At 44.8% G+C, this 10,460-nt stretch overlaps 1 protein-coding gene across 1 annotated transcript in view; it reads left to right on the top strand.

Annotated features, from left to right (window-relative positions):
• The window catches only part of MAP3K4 (mitogen-activated protein kinase kinase kinase 4), a 159,923-nt gene that overhangs the window by 50,653 nt on the left and 98,810 nt on the right, over positions 1 to 10,460 (top strand). The gene's annotated exons all lie outside the window — the stretch shown is intronic.

Raw genomic sequence — 10,460 nt, 5'->3', positions numbered from 1 at the left:
AAAAAACCCCCCCCCCCCCCCCCCCACAGCTCAGGGGCCTCTCAGCTTGCTGGCAGCTCACCTCCCCACCCCTGGGTGTGTGTGGGAGAGGTGGACAGGCTCTGTTGGTGGTAGTGGGGATTGGGCCCCTTACTGCTTCTGCCTTCAGCAGGCTCCTGGGACCGGCAGGATGCCTGGGGCCACCCAGGAATGGCCTAGCTTGCCCCTGGGACAACGCAGGAGGGCAGCTGGGTTTCCTGGCAGCCAGAGAAGGTGGCAGGGATGGTGCACGGGGCGCTCGAAGCCCAGGTGTGCTCAGGGAAGTGTTGGTTTGAGCACCTCCAAGCTGGGGCAGCACCCAGCCAGGTAGCAGCCTGTCTGGGTGGCCTCGTGCACTGTCCCTGTTGCCTTCTCTGGCTACCAGCAAACCTAGCTGCCCTACTGCCCTCTTCCTGCACTGCCCCAGGGGCAAGCCAGCTTATTCCCGGGCAGCCCCAGGTGTCCTGCTGGCACATGAGCTTGCTGAAGGCGGAAGTGGCAAGGGGCCTGTTTCTTTTTGTGTTTGTTTGTTTTGTCCGCCTCTTCTGTTGCTGGGGGGCAAGCTAACAGCTGCACCATTGCAGTTTGCAACATTGCAAACTAAACTACATCGGGATGCAGTTTAGTTTGCAATAATGCAAACTCATTCAAAACCCCAAAACTTTTGCACGCGTACAGCATGACACCATTTAGCCACCCACACACACTGACATGTTCGTCACGTGTACAAGGTAATGGCATCGCATGTACATGCTCCCTCAGTGTTAAAATGGATTAGTTAGGACACATTGACCCTCTGTGCCGATACTCTTATTCAGAATTAAAATGTTTTTTCTTTAGTTTACCAAAATTGAGATCAATTTTAATTTTAAGTAAGCATTCACTCAAGGGCTTCATATAATTTAATTAATCCACTTTAAAAGTTAATTTGGAGTAACTTCCCCTGAGTGTTATATCATGTAGACAAAACTTTTAACAGACTATTAGCTCTTTAGTTAAGAATAAATATCAAGCTTTGAGAGCTACGTGAGTTTGTTGGTGTCCCTGCAGCGTTTGTTCATTTAATCTGCTTCTCATAGGGCTTCTTCTGATTTATGTGATAAATTACCTGTTAAATTAATTTCTGAATCCTTATTTCCCCCCCCAGTCTGGGATATTGGGGATACATCCTTCCTTAAACAAATAATGATGGCAGTTCAGACTTTCCTCATGAGGGTCTTCATTTGTAACATATCTCTTCTGCAAACGCATCCCTTCAGGTGTACTATCAACTGCTTTATTTATTTATTTGTGGATGGTTATCCATTAACATTTCATCTGTTGGGACTGCATTGACATTTCTTCTTTCCTCACTTTCCTTGAACCTGAAGATCTCAAATTCCATGAACTTTGTCCTTCAACTTGGGCAACCCAACAAAATCTTCTTTTGTGTTTATTCGCCTTTCCTCCCTCTCCCTGTTCTGTCATGGAACAGACTAAATGAAGAAAGCTGAAGGGCAAGAGACCTCTCAGGAACAGTAGGAGGGGAGTTCTGCCATAATTGCTTCCACCTGGAGTACTATGCGCAATATTGTATTAATATTGTGCCAAAGATGTGGACAAAATTGGGGTGACAGTCCAGAGGAGAATAAAAATGATTAGAGGTCTTTGAAAACAGGATGTAAGGAAACATTGACAAAATTGGGATTATTTAATTGAGGGAGCAGGTTAACTAGAGAAGTGGTAGAATTTCCATCCTTGGAGGTTTTTAAGGCCTGGCTTGACAAAGCCCTGGCTGGGGTTAGCTAGTTGGGGATGGTCCTGCTTTGAACAAGGAGTTGGACAAGATGACCTCCTGAGGTCCCCTACAACCCTCATTTTCTTTGATTCTATGAAAACACCACCAAAGGGGAAATTTTATAAGTCTTCAAATGCAAAAAGGATTGCTATAAAGAGGATAGCAGTCAATTCTTCTGAGTCCACTGATGACAGGAAAAGAAACGAACTTATTAAAACTGCAACAGGGAAGGTTTAGGTTGACCATTAAGAAGAACTTTAATTTTGATGGTGGCTAAGAACTGGAACCTTCTGCATTCATTTGCATACCATACATGTTTCCCCTCAAAAATTAGCAATTGGAAAGTTGGGGGGGAGGTTCTTACATAAACGTATTTCCTCATTAGCTGGAGGCTTGGGCCACACAGAGCTGGGATAGGATTCCTTTTTTAGCCTCCTTCCCCTTACTGCTGGCTGCATGTGGTTAACACTTATAGGTTTAACCCTCACCTGGGCACTGCTCAATATTGGTTTACAAATGATTAGGCTGCAGCTGTGAGAGGGTTAATACTTTAGCTGTTCCAATGAACAGCTGCTCCTCTCCCTGGGAAATGGGAGTGAGGCTGAGGAGAGGACTGTGTCCATACTGCATGGCTGGAGCTTGCAGCTCCTGCAGTGGCAAGTAGGACTCTGCCTGCTCTGCTCTTCCATGTTTTTTGTTTGTTTGTTTGTTTTTTAATTCTGCCTTCCCAAAACAAGGGCCATGACTGATTTGGGAGCATGCATTATACAAATGAATGTGGCACATTGTGGCATCCCTTTGTGGAATTCATGAGGATTTCATGAAGTAATAGGCTGTACCCTACAAAAGCCTTTCCAAGCAAGCTAGTCTTTAAGGAGTTATCCTGGCCTTCCTTTAACAAGAGCCATGATAGGTAACTTGGGGCAGATTTCAGTTTTGGTTAATACGCTGGACAGAAGATGATTATGTAAAGAATTATTCCCAGGGATCTTGCAGGAAGTAGTCCTGAGAATGTAATCCATGGGCATGCCTACACGAGCTGTTTAAAGCACAGTGGACTAATTAGCTGCACAGTAAATATTGATGGCATGGCTACACGTGTGTCCCTCTTAGGCTGGAGTAAACTAATTAGCTCCGCAGCAGGATAGCACTTGTAAATGCAAGTACTATCCTGCTGCGGGGTAAAAAACTTTGCCCTGGCTGGCTGGGGCATGAAGGTGCTTCAGTGCGGGGGGTGCCTGCTGGTTAGCTCTGCGCTGAAGCACCTTTGTACCTCAGCCCCTCTGCAGCATGTTGAACCAGAGGGAGAAGCCCTGGGCTGGCAGGCTGACCCCCTAACCTCTTTGCCAGCCGGGGCTGCTCTGGTGCTGCTCAACATGCAGCAGTCCCAGGCCCATGTGAAGACACAGTGCCTGGGAGCAATAAATGGTGGTAGTAAGCTCCAGAGTTTATTTATGTACATTAATTGCATGTGTAGGTGGATCCCATGAATTCAATAATATACAGTTGTACAAGTCCTAACTGTGGTCATAATTTGATGTGAAAGACTTAATTGGTAGTGGTGCGTAAAAGAGGAAGTACCCAGCTTGTGTGTCAGAGCAGGATCAATCTGTGGTTCTGATGTTGAGGAAAAAGCTTTAATTTGTACAATGAGCAAATTGGATGCATTGAGCAACAGTAAGCATAGAGCTCTATGATGGCATTCTCCCTTAATGTCACATTTGTGGTAGAATTATATTTCTTAAAGCTGAACACAAAAGAAAATTGCAGACATTAAATAAATTCTGTAGCTTGCGATTTTTAAGTATTTTCTCAGTTTCTGTAGTAAACCCCAGCTTTCTGTTGTTCTTAAGCTTTTATTTACAAAGATACCACTAGCCCACCACAAAGCATTTTTCTACTGCCCACATGTAGCATACCTTAGCCTTAAAGGAAATGTTCTTTAACCAGACAAAAAAAGCTGTAAACATGGGTACTCATCAATATTGGCTTTTTTCCTTAAAGTAGTGCTGACATGCCAGGCTGTGGGCTGCCAGCTCTGGGAGTTGCCCAGTGTCAGGAGATGCAGCCAAGATCTGAGGAGAGTTGTGTAGAGTCCAAGTGTAGGGAAGCTGGGAGCCAGAAGATCTGTCTGGGGAACTGAGTCGGAGATCCAGAGGGTTGGGCAGAGTATGGGGTTAGGAGACTAGTTGGGTCAGGGAGCCAAAGGGTTGGGTCATACTCGGGGTCTGTGGGCACACCAGGTTTGGTATCCAGAGAATCTGTCAAAGTTAGGAGAAGCACAAACCAAGGGTGCAGCAGCCTAGATACAAGGTTGAACCTTGTTGCCCAGACATTTCCTCTTCTGGGTCAGGGGTTTATATTGGAAGGGGTGAAGGGTCAGCTGACCCTGGCTGGCCACTCCAGCGGCAGGGAGTGGGTGTGTGGCTATGCTCAACTGGAAGGTTCTGGCCACCTGTGTCTGCCCTGTTGCTCTCTTGAAGTGGCAGCCTGAGATGAGCAGCTGCACCAGTGAGGTTGAGGTTCTGGGTTCAGTGCCAGTGCCAGACAGGGGTCAGTTTGGATGTTTAGGAGAGATTATTTAAATTCATACATTTTATACCTTTTCTCTTAAATTAATAATAGCAAAATTAGTCCATTTGAAATCTTAGCTCTAAAAAGGTTAATTCTAGTTTCCTTGAGTTTCTCTGGTCTTTTATAGTTTTATAACTTCTTTTTTAAATAAAATGTTTCCACCCTTTAGCTGTCGGTGTCTCGCACAGATTTTAGCTGTGGGTGTTTCTCACAGGTGGAACTGACTAATTATAACTCAGAAACCATGGAACTAGTTACACAAACATACTGTGAAGTACCCAAAGGAAATGCAATGAAAAACGAAGGAAGACCTTTTATTAAAAGGTTCAAGGGCGTCTTACTTGGTCTGCTTCCGAATCAAATTATGCACATTTGGACAAGGAAAGAGGAAGGATAATTACAGCATGTGCAGTTAATATCGGGTTATTTGGCACCTGATATTATTTGTGATATGTTCCTCAAAATAAGAAAGACCAGAGTGATGGTCTAGTAGAAAGATGATTTCTAAACGAGAAGTCACTGTCTTCACTCTGGGAGGCCAAGTCACAAAAAATGTGAGCAAACCTTTAATTTCATACCTTTCCCTCATGGATAGGAGTAGGGGAAAGGGAGAAATAAAGGCAAAAGAGAGAGAGAGAGAGAGAGAAATGATATTATATCATAAGAATTTTCATCTGTTCCAGAGGCTGACGTTTTCCAGGGATGGAAACAAAGCCAAAGTTTTTGTTGATAAAATATCTGGTAACCAAGACAACTTCGGTTATTCAACCAGTATGTAGTACAACACAATTTACTTCTCTATGTGGGCTATTGTTCAGCAAGTGTCATGTAAAGTGCACCTTCAAATGTTCCTTTTAATGTTAATATTGAACTTGGTATTTGTATTTAAATAGTAACAATAGAGTGGAGTTCAGCCAGAGGCAAGGAAAAAAGAAAAGAAGGGATTTCTGCTTAATTTTGAAATGAGCTAGAGACTCTGGGAAATTGAGATACACAAGAAAACTATACCAGGTGGCAGAAGCTGCAGTCAAGAAGACTGACACCAGCAGAGGGAGATTTCATACACTTTCATAGACGTTAGGAATGGAAAGGACCCCGAAGATCATCAAGTCCAGCCCTCTGCCCCAGGGACAGGAAGTCAGCTAGGGTCAAAGGATCCCAGCAAGGTAAGCATCCAAACATTTCTCAAATGAGTCCAGAGTCGGTGCCTGCACCACTTCTGGAGGGAGTCTATTCCATGTCTTGGGGGCACGGATAGTAAAGAAATTTTTTCTTATGTCCAGCCTAAAACGTCTTGGAGGAGTTTATGACTGTTGGTCCTTGTTTTACCTTGGGGTGCTTTGCTGAACAGACATTCTCCCAGATCCTTATGCACACCCTTACATACTTATAAGCAGCCACCAGGTCCCCGCGAGCCCGCATTTTTCCAGGATGAAGAGTCCCATGGCTCTCAGCTTCTCTTCATAAGCCTTATTCCCTTGCCCTCTGATCATGTGTGTGGCTCTCCTCTGGATTCTCTCGGGCTTCTCAACATCCTTCTTGAATTGTAGACCCCAGAATTGGATGCAGTACACCAGCTGCAGCCTCACCCACCAAAGCCAGGTATGGTGGGAGGATAACATCCTGAGATTTACTTGAGAAGCATCTACAGATGCAAGCCAGAGTTTTGTTTGCTTTACCACCTGCAACATCACATTGATGGCTTATGTTCATCTTGTGCTCAGTTATGACCCCAAGTCTCTTTCAGCAGTGGTGCTAGCAAGCGTAGCACTGCCAAGCTTATAAGTATGCTGTGGGGTTTTTTTTTGCCGAGGTGGAGTATCTTACGTTTATCAGTATTGAATATCATCAGGTTTGTATCCGCCCACTTACTAAGTTTATTGAAGTCAGCCTGGATCACTAACCTGTCCTCAGGTGTGGATGCTGTGTCCCAAAGCACAGTGTCATTGGCAAACTTAGCCAGTGTGCTTCTGACACCAATGTCCACATTGTTGATAAAGATGTTAAAGAGAACTGGTCCAAGGACAGAGGCTGTGGGGACACCACTGGTCATGGAGCACCATAATGATTTGGTACCATCAACCACTACTCTCCGGGTACGACCTCGGAGCCAATTTCCCAGCCATCGGACTGTTGTGTAGCTGAGGCCACAGTTGGCCAATTTTTCCATGAGGAGATGTTGGGACACCAGATCTAAGGCTTTTGTAAAGTCTACATCTATGACCTCAATCTCTTCTCCCTTGTCCAGGTGATATGTCACCTGGTCATAGAAGGAGATGATTGGCCAGGCAAGACCTACCTGCGACACCTGTGCTGGCTGTCCCTTAGGATGTTGCCTTCAGCCAGCTTACCAAGAAGGGTCTCTTTGATAATTTTTTCCAGAAACTTACTGGCTATTGAGGTCAAGCTGATTGCCCCGTAATTCCCGGGATCTGCTTTCTGCCCTTTCTTGAAGATGGGTACCACATTGACCTTCTTCCAGTCTTCAGGTACTTCACCTGAGTGCCACAAGTTTTCGAATATTTTTGCCTATGCTTGGGCTATGACACCTGCCAGCTCCTTGAGTACTCTAGGGTGTAATTTGTCAGGACCAGCTGACTTGAAGCTGTCCAGCCTCTCAAGGTGATCCTTTACTAGATCAGCACTGATGCTGGGTATAAATACGTCTTTACCCTGGCTGTCCCGCTTCTTGCTAGGCAGGGCGGTCCCATTTGACTGATGAAAGACTGACGCAAAGTACAGATTAAGTAGATTGATCTTTTCCTGGGAGTCTGTTATTAGTTGTCCCGCTTGGTTCAGCAGGGGTCCAGTGTTACCTTTGCTTTTTTTCGGACTCCTTACATATCTGAAAAAGGACTTTTTGTTAATCCTTGATATGTGAAGCTAGATGGAGCTCAGTTGCAGCCTTGGCTTTCCTGATTTGTTCCCTGCAGGTACGGACCAGTGCTGAGTACTCCTCCTTGGTGGTAATTCCAGCCTTCCATCCTTTATAAGCCTCTCTTTTGAGGCATAGGAGGTTCTCAAGTTCCCTGCTGAGCCAAGGGGGTTGCTGTGCCCTTTTGCTACCCCTCCTCCTAGATGGGATGGCCATCCCTTGTGCTGTCAGGATCGCTCCCTTGAAGAGCAACCACTCCTCTTGGACTCCTCTTCCTGTCGAGTCGTGGTCCCTTAGGGCCTCGACAACCAGCCTTCTGAGCTTGTCAGAGTCAGTTTTCCTGAAGTCGAGGACTTCTGTATTGCTGGCTGACTCGCTAGCTTTGCGATGGATAGTAAAGGTGATCAGCTCCTGGTCACTATCACCCAGCTTTCCATCGATTCTTAGGTCACTGACTAGGTTATCCCCTTTGGACAGTACCAGGTCCAGCAACGCTTTACCTCTTGTCGACTCATAGACTTTTTGAGTCAAGTAGAGTACATCCACATACGTGAGTAAGCTTTGCGACCAGTCACATTTGGCCGAGTGCTTTTCCCATGAGATGTCCTGGTAGTTAAAGTCTCCCATGACAACCATGCACCAAGAGTGTGCAACCTCAGCCAGTTCCCTGGCGAATTCTTGGTCCGGCTCTTGTTTCTGGTTAGGAGGTCTGTAGTAGACTCCTACCATGATGTCCCCTGTGCCATGTTCCCCATGTATTTTAATCCAGAGGGACTCCAGTCATCCTTCCTGGGTGCCAGTGTCAATTTGCAGGGATGTGTAGCTGCCCTTGACATAGAGAGCTTTTATCCGTACGATCCATATGATCTCGCCTGTACAGGGTATAGCCATCTATACCTGTGGCCCAGTCATAGATGGAGTCCCACCAGGTCTCTGTTATCCCTATGAGGTCAGTCTTGTTTAGCAGGAGGACCAGTTCCTCCTGTTTATTCCCCAAGCTCCTGGTATTGGTGTACAGGCACATAAGTGTCCCATTGGGGGCCCTTCCCTTCCCTACAGATTGTTCTGGGGCTAGGGTAAAGGTGGGGGTTCCCTTAAGTGCCTTAGCCTGCTGGATTTACAGAGGTTGCCCAGTGGGTTTGCAGTGGCGGTAATCCCCCCAACCCACTGTGGGCTTAGTTTAAAAATTCACATAGATAAAAGATTATTGCAAAAGAAAGATGGGGGGCGGTGGTAGGAACAGATTTCTTTGAGGCAGGGTGGAGTGAATCTAGGGAGAGTGCTTGTAAATAAAAGTGGGCATTTTTAATTGATTTTTTTTCAAATGATGAGTGCTTTGAAGTTGGGGATGATACATTCATATTTCATCTGTGTTTAGGAGGTATGTGTAGCTTTCTGCACTTGATAAAGATCGGAGTAGTGGTATTTGAATTGCACATGAAATAAGGATTGCAGTCAGTATGCAAGGAATGAGAAAGTGTGGATCCTTTAGCTGTCTGAAGATTTATTCAAGAGTTCATATTCACTCCCTCTTTTTTGATTCAGGCCAGGTCTAGATGTGGAAATAACTTTGTTCTTGTAACAGTTGGAGATTGATTGGTTTAGATTAAATGTTTTTAACCACAACTTGTCCCTTTCTGTATTTACAGCTAAATACAGTATGTCATCAGCACTGATTCAGATAAACCAGCTGCTGAAATGAAGTTATTTCTATTTGTAAATGAAACCTCATTCCTCATTTCCATTCATTTCATAGCCCACACGCTTACGACCCCTCTTTGTTACACTCTCTTTTACTTTCCAGTTTTCTGTGCCTCCTACATGCTAGTTCCTTTGTTCTGTGTGTGTGCATGTGCACATGCATACATGTGGATGAGTGAAAAAGATGAGGTAGATCAGTCGTAGCGGGAGCTATTGGAAGCTCTGTGACTTGGGAGACCAGTGGCACTGCAAGTGATTGAGGAAGGGGAGAGCCCAGTTGCTGGACTCTTTCATAGCAGACTTCTGACTCCACATGGAGCTTTTTGGTAGGGTCTGTGCAGCCTGGTGGTTCATAGTCATCCTTGTTTTGTGGTCATGTATCAGACTGTCAAAGTTATGACGCAGATGCATGGGCCATATAGCACTGTGAGACTATACTTAAAATAGCAGAAACCCGATTAGATGCTGGAGGTGGGGTATTTTACAGCTTTGTTTCCTTTTTTTGTTTGTGTTTGTTATAGGAGAATTGCAGCCTATGACACGCTTCCAGCTGGTAATGGATGCAGCTTGTTTGGCTCCCTTAGTAATGTGATGTAAGGGAATTTGTGCTGCATTATAATTAGCTTTCTGTCATCACTAAACTATTTAAAGTATAAGATGATGCTGAGATATAAAAATCTAGCTGGTTGTGGTACATACCCCATATTTTGACTGTTACTGGTTGCAGATGTTGTATAAAGATAAAAATGTAATAATGAAAGTGTCGATGCTGAGTGATGTGACTTGCAGTTTCATATTTTGATTGCTTGCTGATTTTCCCCATTTTGTCAACGTAGCACATAAGGGGGTAATTAAGACCATGATTAAGTAAGTCTGTCACATTACTGTTCAGTTCTCTCTGCCCTTTGGATTGCTATTAGTCATTGATTCTACATGCCACATGCAAGTAGTAAAGGTAATTATAATTAAAATCTATTATTATAATTATGTGATTTATAACAACATATAATCTTACCTCGGTTTTAGAGTTAAACTTGTTAATAGAAAATCCCATGATGCAGTTCACTTCTCTTATTTAAAATTGCCTTTTAGGAAGCTTGAGGAGCGGAGACTTGGAACGCATAGTTTGTTTTGGACTTTTCAGTATTATTTGAATTGTTTATACCTATATGATGGTTGAATGGATTGAAAAAATGTTGGAACTGTTGTGTTTTACTGTGCTAGTAATGTGCGAATCAAAATGGAATATTCAGTAGGGGTGCGCCGGTAAAGATTTTTTGGTTCAGTGCCGATTTATTAACAAGCCATATTGGCCAATACCAATCCAACTGCTGATGTGCAAGCCTGGCAGCTTGGAGAGCAGTGTCAGGCTGATAAGTCTGTAGGGGGGAAGGAAAATGGCACGAGGGGGGCAGATCGAGGCCTCCAAAGTGGGGGAGGGAGTGGGGCTGTGGCAGGGGCAGGCACTGCTCACCTGAGGTGGGGTGTGGGATGGAGCCAAGAGTGGCTCCCCCC

This window comes from Gavialis gangeticus, unplaced genomic scaffold, assembly GCF_001723915.1.
Source record: "Gavialis gangeticus isolate Ggan-Ray unplaced genomic scaffold, GavGan_comp1, whole genome shotgun sequence".
NCBI classification, from domain to species: domain Eukaryota; kingdom Metazoa; phylum Chordata; order Crocodylia; family Gavialidae; genus Gavialis; species Gavialis gangeticus.
This window is presented reverse-complemented; position numbering and strand designations above follow the sequence as displayed.